At 36.4% G+C, this 27,348-nt stretch overlaps 1 protein-coding gene across 4 annotated transcripts in view; it reads left to right on the top strand.

Annotated features, from left to right (window-relative positions):
• The window catches only part of SLC35F2 (solute carrier family 35 member F2), a 53,000-nt gene that overhangs the window by 4,830 nt on the left and 20,822 nt on the right, over window positions 1–27,348 (top strand). For 2 of the 4 annotated variants that reach the window (XM_011368144.2, XM_023535378.1), the window contains exon 2: window positions 10,446–10,529. The exons of the other annotated variants lie outside the window; for them this stretch is intronic. The gene's annotated coding sequence lies outside the window, so the exon portion shown is untranslated. The remainder of the gene's footprint in view (window positions 1–10,445; window positions 10,530–27,348) is intronic. 4 annotated transcript variants of the gene reach the window in all.

Here is a 27,348-nt window from a genome sequence, read left to right as displayed (position 1 = left end):
GGGAGAGGTTGAACCCCAAGATGGAAAATCCTTAGGTACCACAGAACCACCGTTGATGGCTACTATTCAGTTCCACTCCACCAGGCTATTCTGTCACCATGGCTTTATCATCAGCTGCTCTGGAAGAAGAAAGAGGAAGTATTCTCTCTAGGTTTTTGCTCATTAGCCCTAGGAGCTTGGAGGGGGTGGATGGAGGAATGATTCCTGACTGGACAGCCTGAATCTTTAATTAACTTCTCAACACTGCAAGGAGTGGTTAAAGGGACAGGCAGTGATTGTTCTTATGGAATATAGGGGAGAGGTAAGGGTGGACTTTCAAAACATGCCCTCCACTGGGCCTCTGGCAGTTCTCTGCTCCTGCCTATAGTCCTCTCCCCCCAGCCCCCAAGACCAGTTCTGGGCAACCTTTGGGTTTTTCCTGCTCATCTCTGCTCCTTTCTTCTGGTTGATTTGGAGGGAAATGGCTGCCCGTGCTTATTTCCCACCTCAACAGCACTTCCAGAATATTTCTAGAGTCCATCTCTCCCTCCAATCCCTATTGTCACTACTCCAGTTCTGGCTTTAATGATCTTTCACCTGGCCTCTTGTTCTAGCTTCCATCCATGCTTTCACCTACCCCAGATCACCTCACTATACAGGAACCAGAGTAATGCCAAATAAAAGTAAAGTATCAATAGCTGCCATCAAATGAGAATTCACCCTGTATCAGGCTTCCTACTTACATTTCATCAGTCCTTATGACAATCCTGTAAAAATAGTTATTTTTTAGTCCCTTTGACAGAAGATAAATAACTTGCCCAAGGGCGCATGGCTGTTGAGAGGCAGAGTTGAGGTAGTTCATTTGAGTCTAAAGACCAGACCCACTTTACTATTTCAGAAATTTCACTGTGTCATGTTTGGGCTGAAACCTTTGCGCTTCCTCCCATCACCAGTGGTTTGCAAACTTGGGGAGCTCTCTGGGTTCCCTGGAGGTTCCACAGGGTCCATTATGGAGGCAAGTTGGGAAATAGCGGCTGGTAGGCCTCTGGCACCCATCAGATCTGTTGCTTTGCCTGTTTTATAGTTAGGCTTTTATTTGAGATGTTTGAAGAAAGGATTCTGCAGCTAAAACAAGTTTGAGAGCCACTGATTACTGGATGGAGTCGAAGCTGTGGCTGTTGCTACTGCTTCTGGCTGTTGTTGCTCTCCCTTTCTTCCCTCTCCTTCCTATCCCTCCTCATTTCGCCTTCTCCTTTACCAGGACAATATTTTTAGTGGTTTTCATTGTGGTAAAATATATATAACATAAAATTTACCATTTTAACCATTTTAAGTATACTTATAACCATTTACGTTTAATTCAGTGACATTTAATATATTCACAATGTTGTGCAGCACTACCACTCTTCATTTCCGGAACTTGTTCATCATCCCAAACAGAAACTCTGTACATGTTAAACACTAATTCCACATCCCCATGTCCCGCAACCCCTGGCAGCCACCATTCTACTTTCTGTCTTTAGGAATTTGATTAGTCTGGATCCTTCATATAAGTAGAATCGTGCAGTATTTGTCCTTTTGTGAGAGCACAAGCTTCTTGACGTGAACTACAAGGCCCTCTATCACTGGCTCTCTTCCCTCCCCGGGCTCGACTCCCAGAATGTCCACTTCTCACGTGGCTCTCCAGCAACACAGCATGCCTCTGATTCTTTTGCACACACCGTAGTCTGTGCCTTTATACCTTTATACCTGTAGTTCTCGCCTGGAATGCTTTTTCTATCTCATCTCTTCTTATAGCTGCTTCAAGACTTTGTAGACAGCCCCAAGCCAGGCAGTGTTCTTCCTAACTCCTCTGTCTCTCTTCCTACACATCTTGGGTTGGGTGCCCTTCCTCTATACCTTTCCGATACCTGTTCCTAACTCATTATGTTTTCCAAATTGTGAGTAAAAAGTCATGATCACTAGCCTGGGAGGATGCCTTGAAGCCAGAGGATGGTAGTTCATCTTTGAAGTACCTATACTACTTTGTGCCTGGCATTGAACTGAAATGGTAGCAGTTCATTCCTAGAAACAGTAAAAATCTATTTACAACCAGATTTGGTAAATAAGATGTAAGAATTAGGGCTGAAATAAAATTAGGATATTTCCGAAGAGGAGTTTTTAGAGATATTTTGAATGGTAGCCGCATCTGTGGAAGAAGCGAATCTGCTTCTGTATTCAAGTTTTGGTAAGTTTATTAAAAAATGATAAAAACTTCTTTATTATTTACTGAAGATCATCAGAGAAAATGAACTGTTTCACACAGGTGAATTTTACAGATAACTTAAAATTCTCTTTTGAATATTAACATTTACTTTTAAATTGAATTAAATGGTACTATTTATGTAATGGATTACTCACTTCTGTTAATTAATTTATTCATAATTTGGGGCAGCAGTTCTTCATCATTTAATTGGTTTGTATCAAACAACTTTGTAGGGTAGGACAACCATTGACTTACTTCGTGGGTCCATTTGCAACTAATTTTGGAGATTTTATCAAGAAAAAAAGAAAACATTATTTAAAAGTCTTCATGGTGTATTTAAAACAAATATATGAGACTGTTCGTCTTTTAATAAACAACATATCAGTTTTTCTTTATGATCCAAGATCATCATTATGAACTTTAATTATTTTACTAGGTGCAGTAATATGCTTAGGGGCCATTGAAGTGAATTATATTTTTCTGAATTTTTTCTCATAGTTGTTACATGTGATTTTTTTTTCTGTGTTAGTGAATGTATCTCTGGAAGCCTGCATTTTTTTTTTCTGAATTATGACTTCTAATCTATTAACACTGTAGACGCCAGATAACCGAGTTTCTTAGAATTGCTTGTAGTGAAAGTATAAATAGGCCCTGTATAAAGATTTAAATGGTTTTCATTTTTAATAAAGTATACATCTTTTAGTACACAGATTTTGAGGTTTTTTTTTTTTTGATGCTTACAAGAGTCTGTGTTAAGGTAATCAGATAACTGATATATCGCAAAAACTTGGTTATTTATGTTAATGATGCAGAGATAGAGTCCATGAAAAACCACAGATAAGTCCTAACCTTTTTTCTGGTCATTCCTTGGGAACCACAGTACTTAGGAATAAATTGACTCAGTTTCTTCAGTCCAACAAATCCTCACTGAAAGTTTGAGGCTAGTAGTGTGCTGTGCGACTTAGAGCTTCCCAGAGTAGTACTTCCCAGAGTAGCCTGCCCAGAAGAGTTTAGAAGAGTGTTTCCTAAGCTTTTCACAGTGATATCAAGCCAGAGATAAAAATAATAAAAGCCAGTCTTTGTTGAGTAAAGCTTACTTAGTGCACCTAGAGCAACCTCACTGTGCTAGGACCTCAGGTGTGGATTAATTCATATAATCCTTCCAATAATTTTATGTAGTGTTGTAGTACTTATCACTGCCAGCCCATTGGACACATGTGGGGATGAGACACAGGTTAAGTAATTTTCCTTTAACAGGATTAGTCACACACCTGTAAGGAACACAACCGAGTCATCCTCCCTGCTCCCGCGCCCTTGCTAGGGCAGTCCGGCCCCAGAGCCTGTGCTCCTAACTACTGTGCTACCCTGCCTCTTATGAGCTGGGCAGCAAACAGAAAAAAACAGGCCTTGGACTGTTTATAATTGGCCCTCCCCCCGGGTTTTTCCTCTTAGCCATTTGTTTCCTCAGAGGTGCCAGAGGGTATATAAAGTCACAGATAAATAGAATGCGTCTTCTCGAAGCATCATTTAATCTATTTTTTAGATGGACTCCTGTTACACAGGAGTGGATTAATCATAATCCCTAGCTCTGACACGCTTTAGTTGTTGGCATTTGAATGACTAAATTAATTTTTTTCTGCATTAAGTTCCTGGAAACTACCACCAGCCCTAAAACTAGAATCATGATGGTAATGTACATCTACCTATTATTGATCTTGCCTTCTTCTATACCCCTTCTTCTCTAACCAAAGATAATCACCATCCTGAATCCTCCTTTCACCATTTCCTTACTTTCATTTTTATATAATTTCATACCCCTTTGTATTTCTAAAAAACATGTTTATTATGATTATTTTTTACTTTATTAAAAGGATAGGATGCTATATATAATCTGTTGAGATTTGTTCCCCCCCGCCCATATCACATTGCTAAGATTCATCTATATTGTTGCCCAATGTTGCAAAACACTCACTTTGGTTCTATTTAATATTTTTTTCTGTGAATATATTATACTATTCATTTGTTCTGTTGATGGGCGTCTGGTTTTTTTCCCAGGTTTTTTGCTCTAGTAAACAGGACTTCTAAATACATGCTTCTACATGTTTCCTATTGATTACTTGTAAGAGCTTCTTTTATACACACACATGCACAGTATGTACATCTAGGAGACGAATTGCTGTATTGTAGGGTATGTGGCTGTTTAACTTCATCAAGTAACGCCAAACAGTTTTTCCAAAGTGGTTGTATCAGTTTATACTCCTACCAGCCAAGTGCGAAAAGTCCTTTGAAACAAACATCCTTTCTAAAACTTGGTATTATCAGACTTTAAAATTTTTGACAGCCAAATGAATGTAAAAGAGTATCTCTTAAGTGGCATATCCCTGACGACTAATGAAGTTGGGTCTGTGTGTAGTTTATTGGCCTTATGAGTTTCTGCTTCTGTGAAATATCTATTACCTGTGGAAGATACTTTGCACATTACTTTTATATTAAACAGTTTGCTCTATGCACAATGCAATTTACATGGATTTTAAAGATAACACTTGAGAATTGAAAAATTCGGGTTTGCATCAGGTTCCCCACTAATGCTCATTTACTTCTTGCCTAATAGTGGCAGTTCCATTGAAAAGTTTGAGAGTAGTTGAAAGTTAGCTGGATTAAAGTAGCAGCTGAAGCTGATGAAGGAGGGGAGTCAGTTTTTCTGGTTTGAGGCCCAGTGGAGTGTTGAAAGGCTAACATGACTCACAGGAAACCTCCCTTACGCCTTCGTTTTCCTTGCCGGCTGAGAACCCAGGAACTTTCTAGGTCAGGCTTAGACTCTTGTTTTCTTCTGGTGCTTGGTTGGTGTTTGATGAGTTTATTTAGTTTGTTAGCAGAGAAATCCATTTCACCACTGGTATAGGTAAAAAAGAGGATTTATTACTTTGCAGAATTTAAGGAGGATTATAAAGTGCCAAACCACAGAGCAGAGAGGCAGCTGGAGCCAGGAAGCCAAACCACACCAGGATTTTCTATTTGTGCTTTGCTTTTCACTGTTGATTTCATTCTTCTAACTGCAGACCAGTTGATTATCTTCCTCCGAGGATTACATTTTAAACAACACAAAACAAACAAACCCTTAAGTTTTGGAAACTTGTTTTGTTTTGATAATCTATTTGGAGATTATTGTAGATTTTATAACAGTTATTAAAAAATAGTCCTTCAAAACTTCCCATTCTTACTCAATGGGCAGGCAGTGTTAGGAATATAAAATTTCTTGTCTGCCTGTTGAGAACAGGGAACGTTACTCTGTTCTTCAGTGCCTGTGCCAGACAGGGGTGGGTAGAGAGAAGGTTGTGTGTTTGTCACGGTCATCAACTCTCATCATCCAGACTCTTGAAACAGCAGTGCATTCATTATCCCATACTAATCCCATCCTTCTGAGAATCTACCATTTTCCCATCTCTGCATCCACCTTGTCAGCAATCTTGGAGCTCCAGTTCCTGCCCTTTGGAGTGTATTCACATTGGCTTCTCACAGAGGAGAGGAGTCTGGGAGCAGGGAGGATCCTGGACGTAGAGGCCATGTCCTCCACAGATTGTGCACAGTTTAGTGTTGTCCCTTCCCTCATATAAACTGTAGGACTCAAGTTCCTCTGACACATATCCAAAGAGAATAGGTGATTTGAAAATGTGTTTCACCTTTTCTCATTTCAGCCAATGAAAAACTGGAGGACAGAGGGAGGATATCATAAATAGATTTTATGTCCTCTTATTTTCATTAGAACATTCCTTCTTAAAATAATTAATTTTAGAACATGTAATCAAATAGGTTATGGTAATCAATGCCCATTGTTAGAGATGCAGGATAATTTGTATCAATTGATCTCCCTGCATGGTATCATAATCCTCAATATATATTTTACTTTTGTTATTATTAGGGAGACAGTATGTAGAATGGAAAAAATATAGACTTATTGATTTTCTGACCTTAGGCAAATTACTTCTCTGAACAGCTGAAACTTTCTCACCAGTACAATTGTATTCATGATCCCTATCTTATAAGAGTTTTTGTAAGATTTAAATGAAACAACATATGTAAGCACTTAGAAAGGCACCTGGCTCACAATTATTTTTATTAAACCACCTCACTTTTGTTAGGTTTTTTTGAGCCCCTAATAGGTGACAGTAGTGTACTTCCAATATAATAATGATTTTGAGCCACACTGCTTGGATCGCTCTCTGGGTTCTATTATTTGCTACTCGTGTGATATTGGGCAAGTTGTTTAACATCTCCATGCCTCAAGTTGCTTTATCTATAAATAGCAATGACAATAGTACCTACCTCATCGGATTGTTGGGAGGATTAAATGAATTAGGACTGTGAAATTGTGAGATTATTAGAACACTGCTTGGTACATAGTGTGCACTCAAGTAAGTGTAGGTATTATTATTGTTATCAATAACAATAATAGTAACAGTAACAAAAGGAATAGTAATGATAACAATTGTAACAACAACAATAATAATAATAACAGTACTATGTATTGTGTGGATGTGTGTATGGCTGGGGGTGGAGGGAGACACAAAAATACCCGTGACACAGTTTCTGCACTTATAATTTGGTAAAGCAAATGCAGCAGACATAGGTAACGCTATAAGCAGAATGTGGAAAATGGGGATAGAGGGTTACAACCCAAATGCCATAGGAATTGAGAGGTCATCATTCTGAAACTAGGCACCTTTCTACCTCTCTTCCCACAATTATTTCATTTTCTAAGCATAGTAGAATAGAAAGAAAGGCTTTAGAGTTTTATTTGGATTTTAATCCAGTGCTGCTATTTATTTACCATGTAAGTTTGATTAAAAGACTTGAACTTTGCCAAAATGATACCTACATTTTAAGGTTGTGTGAATAAATAAATAATATCAATAAATTAATATATGTAAGAGCTTAGTTCAGTGACTGGCACTTGCCTCCCTTTTATTGTATAGAAGGTATTATTATGTTTCCCTGTGTTCTTGACTATCTAAGAGTTATGCAGGATGTAATATATAAGAAGAAATAAAGGATTTATAATTTTTGCTTCTGTTGGTTTGCCTAAAACTAGTTATAGAGTTCCTGGCTTCATGTAATGGTTTTATTTTCTCCCTGGGAAATGATGAGAGTGTTTTAATCCAGAATGGCTCCTGATCAGCTTTGTCTGTAGTTATTTCATATACTCTGTTTATTTGATGTGATTATCTTATTACTAAGGAAATTCATTGAGATGAGTGTAAATAGTTACAGCTTTATGATTTAAGTATTGCTTTAAAGTATCATACGCAATAATGTATTAGTTTTCTATTGCTGTCACAACAAATTAACAAATTTAGTGGCTTAAAACAACGCAAATTTATTATTTTACAGTTCTCACTGGGCTAAAATCAAGGTGTTGGCAGGGTTGTGTTCTTTTCTGGAGGCTCTAGTGGGAAATGGATTTCCTTGCGTTAAAAGCTTCTAGAGTCCATCTGCATTCCTTGGCTCATGGCTCCTTCTTCTGCCTTCTAAACCAGTAATGTTGTATCTCTCTGACTCTTCTTTTGTGGTCACATCTCTATCTGGCAACAGTTTGGAAAGGTTCTCCCTTTAAAGACTCACGTGTTTAGATTGGACCTGCCTGGATGATCCAGGCTAATCTTTCCATCTCAAGGTACTTAACTGTAATCGCAATGCAGAGTCCCTTTTGCCACGGAAAAGGAAAAAACCCTTTTCCTGTACTCAATACTTCTGACAACAAATGTGGGTTTTTTTCTCCCATCAACCAATTCTCTAATTCTTCAGACACAAACAGGATATCCTATGATTCAGTTATAACACTAACTACCTGGAGTTAGTGTAGACCCTACAGGTTAAGGGCTCGGTCCCAAAAGATTACCCTTCTATTCCCCTAACCCCCATTTCAGACACTAGTCTCAAGTCCGGGTTGTCACCTTGTACTTCTGATTGACCAGAAGCCCAGACCAAAAAATATATATTTCTTAATATATTACTATATCACACTAGGTAAGGTGACCTATTTATAGGTTCCAGGGGACTAGGGCATAGACATTTTTGGGGAGCCATTATTTTGCCTACTACATTTGGTGATAGAATCTAAAAAATGGTTCAAATTAAAAAATAGCTTGAGAGCACAAAGACCACAAAAATGTAAGCAATAATTTATAAAATGTCAAAGAAACCTTTTCTCAACTAACTCACAACCTTTGCACATGGTCAGTGTTCGAAATAATCGATCAAGAATTGCTAGACTTTTTTTTCCAATTGTACCACGGGTTTGAAAGAGATAGTGCATCCTTTGGTTGAGCTGGATCTCCATGCTTCGGTCATGCTGGAGAATTCACAATACTATCCCCTCTGCTGGGGCAGCACAGCAGTTCATGTTCCCTTTCTCTTGGCCTCAACAACTTCTCTGCATTCTTCAAGTTTCAGGTGAAATATCACTTCATGAGTAAAACCCTCCATGAAGTCTCAGATTAGGGTATGTCCCATCCTACTTGTTTCTTTACTGTTTTTCTTCACTGCTGTATTGTGAATTCCATGAGGGCAGGAGTTTTGTTTATTATTTCTTTTTATTCTCAGAGCCTGACATAGTGTCAGGAACTTACTAGTTACTAAAAAAAAAAAAACATTTGCTCATTCGAACTGGGCACCAATAAGAAGATTGGAAGTAAAAAAGTCACTGTGGGTTGCTGAAGTTGCCTGCCAGCTGGGACCATTTCCACGAAGCAGGCAAGAATTCCCACATGGTCCGGTCTCTAGGCAGAAGTCTTGGAGTGGTGTTCTACTGCAAAGGCTAACCCATCTCCTGAAAAAAGACACAGGTAGAAACTTGATTTGATCATCCCTGAGCTAGATTGGTCCCTTCGATAAGGCTGCAGTTTCCAGGTGTGCTTCGTGCAGTCCATAGGTACAGTTACCTTCAACACCTCAAGTGGTTCTTCTTTCTTTCTCCATAGGTGTGTGTGTGTTAAGGTTCAGTAGCCAATCAAGGCACTGAATGCTGGTCCCTTCAACTAGCATCCATTTGATTTTTTGCTTAACTCTTACTTTTCTAGAGGATCTGATACTGGCAAGGTTTCTATCTTATTGGTTGTGGGCTAATATTGTGATGATTAAAGTTGCCAGGTATTGCAGAGAGTTGTATACCTCATTACTGTGGACAATATTTATTAAACTGATTGGAGTATGTTAGGATACATTTGCACACAAAATTTCAAGTAAAATGTAAAATAATTATAATTCTATAACTTATTTGATTCTATAATAACTGAGCCTGTAGCTATATTACCTACTATAAATATATGGGGAATATAATATTAAAGTCATATTGAATGATCACATAAAAGGCCAGGTATTTATAAAAAGAGATGTGGTTAGAATCAACCAACCTGTATTTTTGCAGCAGCATCCATTTGGTTAGAGAAGGAAAAAAAGAAGGGATGGACCCTTCATTTTGAGATTATTTTACGTGATCATGTAGGAGGGAACATAGTGAGCTAGCAAATGTGCTCTACTTAGTGCCAGAGAGTTTTTATTTTGTACTTGATTCTGCCACTTTTGAATGTCAGTTAAGCACCTCATTTCACCTCTCTCAACCTCAGTTTCTTTGCCTGTAACCCCACAGCACTGATCAAAAATCAAATAAGATAGGGTACAGAAGAGTTTTTGTAAGTTGCAAGGTACTATAAAAACAAAGTATTCTGATGGGGTCCATTAGCATGAATGTAATAAATAAATGATGATGATGGATGTCCCATTGGCAAGTCCAGGGAGTTTAAGTCAGCAGTTTGGAAACCTTGAATTGTCAACAGAGAATCACAGTGCAAAGGAGGCTGGGGCAGAAACAAAAGAGGGAAGGTGAGCTGTGAACCTCAGTTAGCACAAGGATTCAAAACGAGGCATCAAGAAGTCTTCCAAAGTTATTCTTTGCATTTCCTTCTGGTCCCTTCACTTTCCTGGTTCTTTTAAGAAAGAACAGAAATTTAAAAATAGATTTTTCAGTGTTAGAAAAGTTACTATGTACAAAAATGGATAAAAAAGAAAACAAAATAAAACAAAATGTCATACAATCCTTCACAAATTCTCATTAATTTTAAGGTTCAGTTAATCAGGCATTTTGAACCATCAGTCAATTTAGTCATTGACTCCTTACCTCTTTTCCTAGTATCCTTTGGCTCTAAGCCTGTTCTTGTTCCTGCAGAGTCAGAATAGAACGAAAACAGCTCCAGGAACTAGCAAAGTTGGGAACGCCCAGAGGTTGAAGTTCATTTCAGTTGAAAATACGGTGAGTTACAACTAAAGTGATTGAATGTAATCTGGTGGGTTACACACTGGATCTAGACCAACACTAAGCTTGCTCTTCTTTAAGCTTGTTACATTGTTATAGTATACTACATAATTGATTAGCTTTCTCTCCCGTCTAGTCTAAGTTCAATATAAAGTATTGTGAAGACAAGTAGAGAAAAAATATTCTGCTAATTTCACAAGTATCCTGTTCCATTATTTTGTATAGTAATCATAAATAGAATATGTAATAGGTGTTATCATTTATAGGGCAATTTTTGGAAAAGCTTGCTTAATTACGTCATTAAATACAAGACTGTGGTATTTATGAACATGCTTCTAGCATTGTATTTTAGAAGGCTAACATCTGAAACCCTAGATGCCTGTTCCTTGGTGGGATTTTCTAGTTCTGTATGTCTGGAACATCACGGTCAGTTCATTTGGGGTTGACCAGGCTCTAGATAAAGTGGCTCTTCCAGTTCAAATTTACATTTACACTTGAAAATAAATGTATTTATAATGAGAACTGTCACTATTAAATTTGACAGCTAGTCACAATAAGACCATCTCAACAGACAAATCTACTTAGGAAATACAAGATCTGAAATTACTTCGTGATTCTAGAACAAGAACAAAACAAATTATATGTCCCCACCTCCTTCATGACGCCCTTTCTTCTACTCGTGGTGTCTGCCTTCTGAGGAGTTAAGGCTGAGCCATTGATGCATTCAAGGACTCTTGCTCCTATATAAGACTGGAGAAACTTAGCAAGCTTCCTTTTTCTAAAATTTATATTGCCCAGACAGAGCAGACCTCTATCACTCTTTCAAATCCTATTTTGATATGCATTGTAACTTATTTTACATTTTCATTTTAAAGTTGAATGCTTTCTGGTGGTATTCGGGTTGATACATTTCCAAGTTACACCTTAGAATAATTTCTTTTTGTAGTCCATTATAGTTAGTTCCTCCTGATGCAGATAGGCTAATAGAAGCTTCAGAAAGGCCTGTTTCCCTGGTGGCATTTTTTACCTTTGCAGCAATTTAGCTAGCCCATATTGATTTACATACTGGAAAAACAAAGATGGATAGGACATTATTTTTGCCTTTTAGGAGACTACAACCTACCTGGGCAGCCTAACACATATACTAAGTAGAATGCAGTGTGAAGTGTTTTATATTAGATCAGCAATCTTAAGTGTTTTTCTCCATTATAAACCCATTTATTTAGTTTTCTGCCAGGAATTATATATTTTGAAAGATTTCGAAACCCCTCTGAATTGCAGTTATTGAATAATAATGAATTTATTTTGTCTCTCTTCTAACTAATCAGACACCAAAGCTTCTGATTAACAAGAGAAAATGAATGTTAACCACACTTGGTTGGCATAATTATAACTGAAAGCAATAAATGTGATGTTTCGTTTTTTTCTGAACAGCCTTATGGGTGAATGTAGGGTTTCTATTAGGTGTAAAAAACCTTTTTATTATAGGAATGTTCAAATAAAAGTAGAGACTATTACTTAACTGTGATGTACCTATCACCCAGTTTCAATTATTATTTAACCGATCTTGTTTCATTTATGCTTCTCCACTTCACCTCTCCTGGATTATTTTAAAGTAAATCTCAGGCATTATATGATTTCATGCATAAATTTCATTCAGTATTAATCTCTAAAAGATAAGGGACTTAAAAAACATAGTAATAATAATACCATTAGGTATTACATTATTCTAAAACATAATAATACTGTTATTCCACTGAAAATTAACAATAATTCCTTAATGTCAAATATCTACTCGTGTTCAAATTTTCCCAATTATCTCATAATTTTCTAAATAGTTTATTCAAATTGTGAACGAAGAAGGGGCTACATAGCAGACCTGACAAGCTCAGGAGGCTATATGGCAGGCCTGATAAACTGTGACAGTAACCACATAGGATGATCTGATCATAAATCTCTAAATGGGCAAGTCATAGTGGATAGTCACATCCCAGGCCTAAAGTTTCCTTAGTTTTGAGACCACAGAACTTAGCATTGTTATCTTGTTGCTCACATACATGTCTATTATGTTAAGTGTTATCCTGTACCCACACCAGTGTAAAAGAGGTATTTCTCTGTTTTACTTTTTATACGATCTGAGAGATTTCCCAGCTTTGCTTTCTCCCACCTCCTTAATCTGCCAGAGGATTTCATGTAACCTTCTTTACCTTTTCCTCCTTTGATTCTAAACGTATAAAAATAACTGCCAAATTACCACTCTCAAGAGCATTTTCTAAATCTGTTGTGATTGTGTTTCTGGGCATGTCCTCAGTTATTGGCTCAAATAAACTTCAAATTTTTCTGTAGTTTCTTTTGTTGACAAAATCAAGATGCTCAAAAGGCCCATCCATTTCAGTGGGTTGTTATTTTTACATCTTTCTTCTGTAGGCTTCCTCTTTCTCTTGAAGGTTATTTTTGAAGAAATAGTTCATTTGTCATGTAGAGTTTTCTACATTCTGGGTTTTGCCCATTGTATCTTTCTGGTGGGTTTACAGTATTTTCTTCTCAGAATGATGTTTTTAAACACATAAAAGTAAAATACATCAGATTATAATGGAAACCAATTACATTTATTTAGGTATTAAACTATAAAAATGCATTGTTATATATATTAAAATATGTGCTTTTTTTCCTTAAACATATTAAAAAGCAAGGTCTTATAGTGGTTTTTAACATGATTTTGGAGCAGTGATGAATGTAAATGATATTTTGAAATTTCAGCAACAGTTGTCGTATGATATAAAAATGTCAGAATTCTTTGGTGGCAAACTCATAGGTACTCCTAGTATTACTATAGTTTGGTGGCTATGTTCATAATTAAAGACAATGCTAAACTTTAGTAAAATGTTACTGAAAATCAGTATGTATTTTTTTTTCCCACCCAAGTTCATAGATTCCCCCCAGATATTTTCATGGACCTGGTCCATGGACCCTTGTTAAAAATCCCATGGTCCTATTTTTTTTTTTTTTTTGTGGCAAGAAAATTTCATAGATATTGTGTACAGCCCTGACGAGGTATGTAATATTTGCTTGTCTCTCTCTTTGTTGTATTAGGAGCTATTGAAGTTTATTGCTTAGATTCATTATTTTACTAGGGTAAAGTGATATTGTATTTCTGTCATTTCATTTTTATTTATTATCCACATATTTCTGCAGAGACAAACTTCCAGTCATCAACTCATTACCGTGAGGTATAATTTGTATAGGAAGGGAAGGATAAATGTTTGCTTTTTTCTCCTTTATTTATTAATTTTCAAAATAATAGTTTGATTCTCTAGTCTCCTCCAAAGGTGACCAATGAATTTTAGTTTTAAAAACTTTAAGTATTGCAATTAACTCATGGATTTAAACACATAGGAGATATTTCATTACAATTGTTTGTATTGATGCTCAGATGTCTTTTTGTCATGACTCCAGTAGTCTTTGATAGCTTTCTAGCCACTTGGTGTGACCAGGGGTCCCAGCCTTATTTTGTGCATTTTTTTTTGCCCCAAGTCTGGAAGCAGTCATTCTCTAAGGAGCCCTAGTTCTTTTTAGTATGAAATATTATTTAGCTGCCATATTCTAGGCACTAGGAATGTTCATGATTGTTGGTTGGTCATTGTTTCAGGGCTTTTCAGTGGACAGAGATAGGAAATATATACTTAAAAATATATAAAATGCCTTATGAGTTAATTTTAACTTTCAATAAAGTTGAGAACTATAAGATTTTAACTTAATTTTTAATCTTCATCTTTTTTTTCTGTACCAAAAATTAATACATCAATATAATGCCTTGTTTTTTTCCACGGTATATACACACAGTCTCAATATCAATACCACTTCTGCACAATTTAAGTTATTTTACAGTTTTTACTGTTCCTATGGTATATTCTGTTAGGAATGTACTGTTAAAGCAGTGAGTTTTAAAGTCACTTGAAATAATTCTTCTCTATTTTGTTTTGCCACCAACTTAAAACATACTTGTTTATTTAAATTTTGTTTTTTTATTTTAGATGTGGCTTTTTTAAAATTAATTTTTGTTTTATAATTATGTAAAATATTTACGTGGCTTCTCAGCCAAATCTATAAAACAAGGTATATTCAGACATATATACCTTTTACTTTGCTCTCTTTCCCGACATAGGTATCTTTAAAAACAGTTTTTTTAAAAGTTTTTTTATCTTTCCATTTAAAAATATTAACAAATATAGGTAAAAGTTAGCATCCCCTCTGATTTTCCTCCATATTTGCTTCCTTTTTCAGTATATCCTGGCAGTCACTTTATAGCTGTGTGTAGAAGTGTTTGCCTTGCTACACAGTACTTGTGTTGTTTTTATTCAGCAAGTTCCCTATTGTTAAACATTTTGATTTTTTTCTTTAGTCTTTTACTATTATATATAGTGCAGCAGCAAGTAGCCTGTATGGATGCCTTTTGTATTTTTGCCAAAGTATCTCTGGGATACATTCCTAGAAGTAAAATTTAGAAATCGTGCCCCCCCCCCCCCCCTCCCCCGCCCCAAGCCATGGTCAGAAGTACTGTTAAGCTTTTTGAAGTGTCAAAAGGACCTCCTGAATAGCCCATAGATTGCTGTCACTAGTTTTATGGATTCTTAGAGTTGAGAGGCCTCAGAATCAGAAGCCTGCTTTAGAACTTTGCTACTCAAAGTATGGTTCATGGACCAGCAGCACAGGCATCATCTGAGAGTTTGTTTGATATGCAGAATCTCAGGCTTCTCTTCAAACCCATTGAATGAGAATGTGCAATTTAACAATGTCCTCAGGTGATTCATATCATATTAAAATTTGAGAAGCACTGATCTGGAGCTGTGCTCCTCAATACTATAGCCGTAAGCCACATGTGGCTATTGAAATTAAACCAAATTACAGTGAAATAAAGTGAAAATTTTGTTCCTTTTTCACACTATAAGCCACATTTCAAGTGCTCAATAGCCACTTCTCAAACATTTCCATCACTGCAGTAACTTCGGTTGCACAATGCTGGCCCATGGCTATGCTGTCCAGTATGGTAGTTGTCTGTAGCCACAAATGGCTATTTAAATTGAAATTGCATAACATTTAAAATTCACTTTTTCATTCACATTAGCCCTTTTTCAAGTGCTTACTTGCTACACATTGCTAGAGGCTACTCTATTGGATGGTACATGTGTAGAACATTTCCATCATCGCAGAAAGTTCTATTGGACGGCTCTGGTAGAGGAGTTTCCAAAAGGCTGGGCAAACCAGATTAAGAAAGGAGTGAAAATTCATTGAGTGTTTGAGGTGGTAGATACTTTTATATACATCAATTAACCCTTAAACAAGTGGTATCATAGCCATTAAAAAAACAAAACAGTTTTTGAGACAATGCTAACTTATTCAACTTCATAACACTACTAAGAAATAGAGTCACTCTATCTCTTTAAAGTCTACTGTACTTTCCACTGTGTTTAGAAGGAATACTCCTTTCCCATTAGACTACATCTGGGGTGGAGTCTCTATCAGCCTTTTACAAAAGCAAAGCAAACCAAACCAAACCCAAACAAAACAAAACTGCTGCAAACCACTTTAAGGGTCTCACCATCTATATTTGTCTACCTTGAATTTTAACATTATAGCATCTCAATAATTAATTGTAGCGTTTGTTCATTAATTTAATAAGCATCTACTGAGCACCTGCTATGACTAAGACATAATCCAGTGGGGAAAAAGAAAACAAATTTTCCTTTCTCTACTTGCCTTCCTTTATAAGGTAATAATGTGTACACACTACTGCATTTTCTGTTCTTTGAAATTTGGCTCTCTTGGCCACTTTGAATATCGAGTATGCCTTCATTACATAAGGATGTGTGTTCTTTGAAACCGCTAACTAGCTACTTATGTGTGTTAGAATTAGATGACACACTAATGACTAAATTTTTGAACCATTGAAATGTAGATATTGGAAGAATATAATAGGTCAGCCAGGCCGCTTGCTACTCACTATGTGAATAAAACTACTTGTTTATTTTCTAGTTTACTTCCAATATAATTTAAAATGCTCCAGTAATAGACACTAGATAACTATGCACTAAATATGAGGATTTGGTCTAAATGAATATTTTTTCTCAGATTTGTAATAGGATTTTTCTAGGAATGCTGGTTATTATTCTGTACCAGGTATTTACAGGTGGCAGATGTAATGGATTTTTAAATCTCCCCAGAGTAGCTATGCTCCATAGAAGTCTTTTAGCTCTAATACTAAATCCTGCCTCTGTGCAGTCTAGCAGCACAGAGTTATTGAGACATAACGTGAAGAAAATGTGTGATTTGCATTCAAACAGTCATTTGGAACTCCTTTTTTTCTTCAAACAAAAGGGAGAAAATAATTGAGTGGTTTGCCATCCTTATTGCATATTAGGCTCATCTGGGGGGATTTTAAAAGAGACTGATTTTTGGACCCCACCTCCTGATAATGTTATTCAACTGGTTTGGTCTAGAGTCTTCGTGTCATTTTTTTTTTTTTTTTTTAAGCCCTCAATGATTTTCTACCCAGGTAGAGGACTACTGGTCTAACATGATACTGCAAATGAAGAAGAGCTAAATAAATGAATTGATCCCATGATTGTGTCTTACATATATTTTATGGAAAACTAGTATTTGAATTAGGTCAAAACCCATATTATAGCCTTTCCTTCATTCCTGAATTTTTCTGGAAATTGTTCACATTTCTGGTCTGTGATCAAGGGTCTTGTCCTTCGTGAACCTTCTCCAGGAAGTTTGACCCTTCCTTCTCCTTGGCCACATACACAACTCTATTTTCATACTTTCCCACTTCATTGTGGTTCTGTGCTGTGAGGTCTTTCTCCTCAACTAGGCAGAAAGCTCCTTGGCATGTTCAGCAATGACACATACCCTTTAAGCGCTTAGATGTGCCAGGCACTGTGTAATCATGGAGGATGTAATGTCCTTGTCCTCCTGGAGCTCAGAGTCTCAGGCAAAGAACTACAAGCAGTGTTGCAGGTGCTAGGATAGAGTGATGTGGTATTTTTTCAGGGCACATGGCATGAGCTTCCTGATCTGGTGTAGGAGGAATTTGGTCTGAGACTGGGAAATACATAGGTCTTTAAATTTCTATACTCCTTTTGCTTGGCACATATTAGGCATCCAACAAACTTTAGTGAATACGTGACTGGAGAGCTTACTGACTTAATACATGAATAAGAGAAGATATATAGGGTCATTAGAAAGCATGTGCATTAGTGTGTGTTTGGGAATGGAAGGAATGTTAAGATATGTACTTTAGGTTTTCTGGAAGAAAGAAGAGGGGGGAATAAAATGCCTTAAAAGCTTTTCTTTTTTCAATCCTTAAATTCATACAATATATCCAAATAGTAATGTAATCAGAAATGACCTTCCTCAGTTTGTCTTTTACCTGTTTTTCTACCTCTGCCCCAAATGATCCCTAACTCTTGTTTGCTCTGCTTTCTGGTGGCCTGGCTCCCACAGCATGAAGCTGCCTTGGGAAACATGTCTTGAAGTTGAACCATATCCTGCCATTGAAGTTCACTTCAATGGAGGTTCCGCTTGAAAAACCATGACAGGATAAACCCCACGGTTAGATGCACATTGCTACTGGCAGCTTCCTTTAGAGAGGAGCAGGTCTTGTTATGGTGTGACGAGTCCCTGGGTTCAGTTTATATCATGTGAACTAGGACCTTCAGGGGAAATGCAAATGCTTACATGTGAAGCCATAAGTAACAAACATTGTTTTGAAGCCTTCGGTATCTCTCTCCACAAGTCTGAGTGTTTTTCTCTTCTTTCTCCTTTTATTCACCCTCCACCCCCTGCAGCCTCTGCGTCTCTCTCCCTCTCTCTCTCATGCTCACTCTTGCTCTTCCATTATAGATGAGGTCATTATGATTTGGAGCCAAGAGAAGTGCATTCCTGTAACTTTAAATCTCCATACTCAATTTGTGACTCTCCTCTTTTTTAAAAGATGGTTATACTTTATAGTTGGAGGACATCTAGCTTAATTGTGCTGTTTAAGAATGCAAATGTGAGTTTACTGGAGGAATTTTGTCAATTTGTGAATAGGGCTTAATGTTTCCCCACTTTTTATTCTGTTTCAAATTTATCATTGCTTTCAAGTCCATTATGGGATGTGAAAAATGTTCTGACTTTGATTAGGTGCCCTGTACTTTGGATAGGCAACTCGCCCCCGATATACAGGGAAGCACTGTTAATATAGGTAGGAGAGAATTCAAGCCGGACTCCTCCTTTCCTGTCGGCAAGGTGAGGTGCAAGGATCCTTTGAAGAGGGGTTTTCTAATATAAGCTCTGTTATAAAATCATAATGGATAAGTGAAGGAGGCTTAAGAGGGGGTTGTAGGGAAAGGAAGGTGAGGACAAAGAGATACAGAAGTAAGAAGATACCAACTCTGAGGAATGACCTCACTTATCATCCCAAGACATTGTGCTATAGGAGCGACAGCAGATGTTTTAATGGTCAGAAAATTTGGGCATTGCCTCTGCTCCTGTATGATCTTAGGCAAAACAATTCCCTGTCCTGGACCACAGTTTCTTCACCTTAAAAAAGGGGGCATTAGCACCGAAGTTCTGCAAGTCTGAGATTTTCTTCCAGGAAAAAGAGAAGTTTCCTTATATTCTTTAAACAAATTTGAACTTCCTTATCCAGTGTTTTAATAGCTAAGAGGACTGACTTCCTTTGCCTTTTACTGACTGTATGACTGTGGGTGATTTATGGAGCCACTCTGAGTCTCATGTGCCCCATCTATAACAGGAGTGTAATAATACTACTTTTCTCAAGGTTGTTGTGAGGGTTATGTTGAGAATATGTGCTGTGATGACACCAGTTGAACAATGAGATAAAGGAAAATTGGAACCCTGCCCTTGGCCAGGTACTCCTCACCATAGGTTTCCGAAGGGAAGTATGTGGCTGGGGTCAATGACACTTGTCCCTCCAAAATGAGTGCACTTTTCCACTCTTTGCCTTTGTAGACTCCTTCTCTACAGGACTCAGTGGTGAATTTCTTTTGCCCAGGATAGGGCAGCCTAAAATCTAGAATCAGTGACTTCTTTAGGAAGAAGTAAGCACAAGAGAAAGTGGTAGCAAACTGGATCCAGTTTGCCTCAGCAGCCTGTGATAAGTAGAACATCCCTAGAAAGACTACTGCTTCCGTGGGAACAAGTCCTTAACCCTTCGCTCACCTGGGCGAAATTTTCTTCACTAGCTGAATAAAATATCTTTGCATCTGTCTAGTTTCTGATATCGTTCCTTCCCCTTGAAAGTTGGAGGTTCTCCGCTCCTTCCTTTTGAGAGTAACAGAGTAAACTACATGGAGTCATATAACCCTTTGAAGAGCCATTTAGCAAAACAAGTAAAGTTGAAGATGCTTATGTCCAGCTCCATTCTTAGATAAAAGCAAATGATTCCTTTAAACTTCATGGCACAAATAGAAAGCCGTTACATTTTAGGTGGTTTGAGGTCACTGCTTCCAGCAGATGCCTTAAGTAGTCCCCAGCAAGCCATCCTGAAGAGACTATATCTTAGGACATCAGCAACCCATTTGTACCAATTTGTTTAAAACCAGAAAGGTCGTAGATAACATCAAGAGACATAAGCGAGAATGTTTGTTTATAAGAGCCAAAAAAAAAAAAAAAAAAAAAGGCGTATAACCTAAAAATCAGCAAGGGAATGGATAAAGCGACAAAATTACAGAGTGGAAAGGAATAAACTAGAACTAATGTATCAATATGGATGACTCTCACAATGTTGATCAAAACAGCCAGCTGCAAAAGTATACATATATTATGATGCTGTTTATATAAAACTTAAAAACAAGCAAAACAATGCTATTTATAGCTTAGGGATCCTTACATAAATATCAAAATATATGGAAATGCGTGGAATGATAAATGCCAAGTTCTGGAAAGTAGTTATCCCAGGAGGGCTAAGAGATTGTAGAAAACACAAGGAGTATATGTTACTGTTGCCAGTATTTTATTTCTTAAGCCGCCTGGTAGATATACGAATACAGGCTGATTATACATTGTACTTTATTATATAAGAAATTTAAAAATTAAAAACTAAAGCTGTGAGAGAGTAGTCTAAGATGCTGGAGAGCTAGGCAAGAGTCAGATGCTAAGTTGCCTTATAGGCCATTTTGAAGTTTGGCTTTTATCGAAGGGCAAAGCGGAACTACTGAAAGGTTTTAGACGCGAATGATCCCATTAGATGAACATTCGGAACACTGACTCTTGCTACATTGTAGATACAGGGTTTGTGGAAAGTGAGAGAGGAGCAGGCAGAGCATTAGGAGAAGCTTGCTGCAGGTCAAACTGTACAGCACTTCCTCCTCAAAAGGCCATGTACTCTTCTTCCAGAGTGTTCTTCCTTCTGTGTTCTCTCTCTTCCTCCCTGTCATTGCCCCTTCATCTCCCTAATTCGTCTTTCTCCTCCAGCCCCGTAAATACTGCTGTTTCCCAGAGTGTCTTTTTACCCTCTTTTCAATTTTAGGTATATGCTATAGTGATTTCATTTATATACCAACTTCAGCTACCACCTTTACACTCATGACTCCTAAATTTGTTTCTTCAGCTCAACCCTTTTTCTCAGCTCCAGACTATTTACAGGACATTTCTTCTCTACTGTCTCACAATTAAACAAAATCTAGCATGCCGTCTCCTCCTGCTGTCAGGAACTTGATTAACCACATTGCTATATATCCAGTTGTCCGATCTAGAAAACTGGATATTATTCTAGATTCCTCTGTCTGTCAACTTTTCACTTTAACCGGTTTCCATGTTAGGAATTAAGAGTAAGTTTTTGGTGCTATGTGCTATGACATACATGTTATGACATATCTAGGGATCCAGAAATGCTCAATTCCTGCCTCGCTAATCCACTTTACTCCTATTCAGAAGATTCTAAAGATCTCACTACTAGCAAGACAAAATACCAACTATAGAGCATTACATATAAGGCCCTTCTTGATCTGGCATCTGTTGACTTTTCCATCCTCATCTGCTGCTGTTTTTCCTCTCTTCTACTCTGTGCTGCACCTACCCCAACCCAGTTGAAATACCCTAATGTGCCAATTTGTTTTTAGGGTATATGCTGTTCCCTTCTGCCCGGAATGCCTTTCTTTCTTGTGCCTATCTTACAAACTCTTGAAATTTTCTCTTTTTAAACTAGCCCATATTCACACTTGTCTTGACTGTGTCCTAACTGCTAGTTTCTATGCCTAACATTGTGCCCAGTAGTCTAAACTTTAGAAACACAGAGAGAACCTATTCAGTTTTGTGACTCCATAGTCAGGCACATGGTAAGTAGATGCCCTACAAGTAATTTTAGGGTTGTCTCACCCAGGAAACTTCCCCTTTTTCTGTCCTTGTGTCAGGATTGTTTGAAGTTAGTAGCATATTATCAAAGTAAATATTCCAGAGAAAAGAATACATTGTAAACTCTTAGAGTAGATATTATGTGTCTTCTGTTGTTTTGGTATTTTCTGCTTTGTTTAGAACAACTCTGGAAAGGAATATGTATACAGAGAACATCTTAAATAAAAGTTGCAGTGTTCTCAATCCTAGTCCCTAAACCTTCCAGGAACTGTCTGCTTCATCATCTGTTAATTACTTTTTTTATCTGTCTTCAACTTTTCACTTTTACTGCCTTCTGCTTCTCTCTCAAACATCTTTAAGTTTCCCTGATGCTTTAGCAAGGTAATAATAATTTAAAAATCTGTCCTCAGCAATACTGCTTATTCTCTAACTCTTTCTCCATTCCTGTTTTCCTTTTCATCATTTAAAAAAGAGCAATTTGTGTTAGGTATATTCCCTTGCTCATCTTTTACTCACTTATCCACTGGAATCTGACTTTAGGCATTACCACTAACAAAAAGCTTTTCTTCAAAGAGCTGTAGTAACTTCCAGCTTGCCAGTACAACTGTGTCTTTTAGCTATAATGCCAACACTTCTTTCTGCAATTTTTATTTTATTTTTATTTTTCAATTAGACTTGACATTCAGTATTATTTTATATTAGTTTCGGGATAGTAGTTAGACATCTATATAATTTGCGAAGTGATCCCCTCAATTAGTCTAGTACCTACCTGGCACTATATGTGGTTATTACAATGTTATTGACTATATTCTCTATGCTGTATTTTATATCCCCATGACTGTTTTGTAACTACCAATTTGTACTTAATCCCTTCACCATTTTCACCTAGCCCCTCAAAACCCATCCCATCTGGCAATCATCAGTTTATTCTCTGTATCTATGAGTCTGTTTCTTTTTGTTTGTTTATTTATTTTGTTCTTTAGATTTCACATGTAAGTGAGATCATATGGTATTTGTCTTTCTCCATCTGACTTATTTTACTTAGCATAACACCCTCTAGATCCTTCCATGTTGTTGCAAATGGTAAGATTTCACTTTTTTTTTTATGGCTGAGTAATAATAATATTCCATTGTATATATCTATCACCTCTTCTTTATCTAGTTGTCTATGGATGGGCACTTAGATTGCTTCCATATTTTGGCTATTGTGAATAGTGCTACAATGAACATAGAGGTGCATATCTTTTCAAATTAGTGCTTTGGATTTCTTTGGATAAATACCCAGAAGTAGAATTGCTGGGTCATAAGGTACTTCTATTTTTAAATTTTTGAGGAATATCATAGTGGCTGTACCAATATGCAATCCCACCAACAGTTCATGAAGGTTCCCTTTTCTCAACGTCCTTGCTAACATTTGTTGTTTTTTGATTTATTGATGATGGCCATTCTGACAGGTGTGAGGTGATATCTCATTGTGGCTTTAATTTACATTTCTCTGATGATTAGTGACATTGAGCGTCTTTTGTCTATTGGCCATTGGTATGTCTTCTTTGGAGAAATGTCTGTTCAGGTCCTCTGCCTACTTTTCAACTGGATTTTTTTTTTTTTGGGGGGGGAGTGTAGCATTGTATGAGTTCTTTATAAATTTTAGATATAAATCTCTTATTAGATGTATCATAGACGAGTATCTTATCCCATTCAGTAGGTTATCTTTTCGTTTTGTTTATGGTTTCTTTTGCTGTGCAGAAACTTTTTTTTTTTTTTTAAGAATATGCTTTTATTGTATTCAGAGATATTTATTTCCCAATTTTTGGAAAGTGCTTTAAGGAAGTGTCCCCATTTTTTTCCCCATCTTTATTGAAATATAATAGGCAATTAGTTGCTTGTATTTACATTGTACAATTCAATGAGCTTTTCTCCCACTTAGAGTTGGCATACAATAATATACCAGTTTCAGTTGTATAGCATAGTGATCAGAGATCCACATAACTTGCAAAGTGATCATCCCACTAAATCTAGTACCCCTCTTCCCCCTTACATATTTATTACAACATTATTAACCCTCTTCCCCATGCTACAATTTACATCTCCATGTCTATTCTGTGCAGAAACTTTTAGTTTGATGTAGTCCCATTTGTTTATTTTTTCTTTTGTTTCCCTTGCCTGAAGAGATATATCCAAAAAAATGTGTGTGTGTGTGTGTGTGTGTGTGTGTGTGTGTGTGTGTGTGTCAAAGCAATGTCACAGAATTTACTACCTATTTTTGCTTCTAGGAGTTTTATGGTTCTGGAGTTACATTTAAGTCTTTAATTCATTTTGAGTTTATTCTTGTATATGGTGTAAGAAGGTGGTCCAGTTTCATTTTTTTGCATGTATCTGTTCAGTTTTCCCAACACCATTTATTGAAGAGATTGTCTTTATCCCACTGTATATTTTTGCCTCCTTTGTCACAGATTAAATGACCATATAGGCATGGATTTATTTCTGGGCTCTCTATTCTGTTCCATTGATCTTTGTGTCTGTTTTTATGCCAGTACCTTGCTATTTTGATTACTATAGCCTTGTAGTATAGTTTGATATCAGGTAGCATGATACCTCCTACTTTGTTTTTCTTTCTCAAGATTGCCGTGGCTTTTCAGGGTCTTTTATGATTCCGTGTAAATTTTAGGATTATTTGTTCTAGTTTTGTGAAAATGCCATTGGTATTTTAATAGAAATCTGTAGATCAATTTGGGTAGTACAGATATTTTAACAAGGTTAATTATTCACATCCATGAGCATGGTATATGCTTCCATTTATTTGTATCTTCTTCACATTCTTTCTTCAATGTCTTAAAATTTTGTGAGTACAGATCTTTTAACTCGTTTAAATTTATTTTTAGGTATTTTATTTTATTTTTTGATGTAATGGTAAATGGGATTGTTTTCTTAATTTCTCTTTCTGGTAATTCATTATTGGTGTCTAAAATGCGACCGATTTCTGAATATTAATTTTGTGTCCTGCTACTTTACTGAATTTATTTATCAGTTCTAATAGGTTTTTGGTGAAATCTTTAGGGTTCTCTCTATATAGTATCGTCATCTGCAAATTATGACAGTTTTACTTTTTCCTTTCCAATTTGAATGGTTTTTATTTCTTTTTCTTGTCTGATTGCTGAGGCTAGGACTTCCAATACTGGATTGAATAAAAGTGGTGTAAGTGAACATCGTCTTGTGCCTGATCTTAAGAAAAATGCTGTTAGCTTTTCTCTGTTGAGTATGATGTTATCTGTGGAATTGTCATATGTTGCCTTTGTTATGTTGAGGTATTTTCCCTCTATTCCCATTTTGCTGAGAGTTTTTATCATAAATGGATGTTAGATTTTGTAAGAAGCCTTTTCTGCATCTATTGATATGATCGCATGTTCATTTTGTTTATGTGGTGGATCACATTAATTGATTTGCTGATACTGAACCAAACTTGCATCCCAGGAATAAAGCCCACTTGATCATGGAGTATGATCGTTTCAGTGTATTGCTGAATTTGGTTTGCTAATATTTTGTTGAGGATTTTTGCATCTCTGTTCATCAGGGATATTGGCCTATAATTTTTTTTTTTTTTTTGGTAATATCTTTGTTTGATTTGGGAATCAGGGTAATGGTGGCTTCATAAAATGAGCTTGGGAGTCTTCCCTCCTTGAATTTTTTGGAATAGTTTGAGAAGAATAGGTGTTAATTTTTTTTGAATGTTTGGTAAAATTCACCTGTTAAACCATTTGGTCCCGGGCTTTTTTTGTTGGGAGTTTTTTGATTACTGTTTTGATTTCATTAGTAGTAATTGGTTGGTTCAGATTTTCTGTTTCTTTTTGATTCAGTCTTGGAAGACTGTGTTTCTAGGAATTTTTCCATTTATTCCAGATTGTCCAATTTGTTGGCATGTAATTGCTCATGGTACTTATAATTTTTTGTATTTCTATTCAGTCAGTTTTCACTTCTCTTTCATTTCTGATTTCATTTACTTGGGTCTTTTTTTTTTTTTAATGAGTCTAGGTAAAGGTTAATCAATTTTATTTATCTTTTCAAGGAACAGCTCTTATTTTCATTGATCTTTTGTATTTCTTTTAGACTGTTTTATTTAATTTGACTCGTATTTTTATTATTTTCTTCCTTCTGCTCATTTTGGGCTTTGTTTGCTGTTCTTTTTCTAGTTTCTTTAGGTGTAAAGTTAGATCGAGATTTTTCTTGTTTCTTGAGGTAGGCCTGTATTGCTATGAATTTCCCTCTTAGGGCTGCTTTCACTATGTCCCATAGATTTTGAGTTGTTCTGTTTTTGTTTTCATTTGTCTCAAGGTATCTTTTGATTTCTTCAGTGATCTCATTGTTAACCTATTCATTATTTAGTACATGTTATTTAGTTTCCATGTGTTTGTGTGTTTTTCAAAATTTTTTTTGGTAATTGTTTTCTAGTTTTATATCATTGTGGTTGAAGATGCTTGATATGATTTCAATCTTATTAAATTTATTGAGACTTGTTTTGTGGCCTAACATGTGGTCTATCTTGGAAAATGTTCCATGTGTAGTTGAAAAGAATGTATATTTTGCTGCTTTGGGATGAAATGCTCTAAAAATATCAATTAAATCCATCTAGTCTAGTGTGTCATTTAAGGCTGCTGTTTGCTTGCTGATTTTCTGTCTGGAAGATTTGTCAGTTGGTATCAGCGGAGTGTTAAATTCCCCTATTCTGACTGTATTACTGTCGATCTTTCCCTTTATATTGGTCAATATTTGCTTTATATGTTGGTCTTCTGTTGGGTGCATTAATGTTTACTAGGGTTATATCCTTTTGTTGGATTGATCCCTTAACCATCATGTAATGTCCTTCTTTGTCTCTTATTATAGTCTTTGTTTTAAAGTAGTCAAAGTTTTAAATACTTTGTTCAATATAAGTATTGGTACCCCAGTTTTTTTGTTTGTTTGTTTCTATTTGCATGAAATATCTTTTTTCCATCCCTACACTTTCAGTCTGTGTGTGTCTTTCAATCTGAAGTGGGTCTCTTGTAGACAGTGTATGTATAAGTCTTATTTTCTTATCCATTTAGCTACCCTTTGCCTTTTGATTGTAGTATTTGATCCATCTACATTTAAAGGGATTATTGATAGGTACATAGTTATTGTCATTTTATTATTCACATTCTTGTTTTTATCCCCTTCTTTTTCTTAAAGAAGTCCTGTAACATTTCTTATAGTACTGGCTTGGTGAAGAGTTCCCTTAGTTTTTTCCTGTCTGAAAAGCTCTTTATCTCATAATTTTTAATTGATAGCATTGCAGAATAGAGTAGTCTTGATTGTAGGTCCTTGTTTTTTTTTTTTTTTTTTTTTATCACATTGTCCTTTCAGTCTCTTCTGGACTGAAGAGTTTCTGTTGAGAAATTAATTGACAGTCTTAGTTTTTTCCTGTCTGAAAAGCTCTTTATCT

Source organism: Pteropus vampyrus, unplaced genomic scaffold (genome assembly GCF_000151845.1).
Source record: "Pteropus vampyrus isolate Shadow unplaced genomic scaffold, Pvam_2.0 Scaffold139, whole genome shotgun sequence".
NCBI lineage: Eukaryota > Metazoa > Chordata > Mammalia > Chiroptera > Pteropodidae > Pteropus > Pteropus vampyrus.
This window is presented reverse-complemented; position numbering and strand designations above follow the sequence as displayed.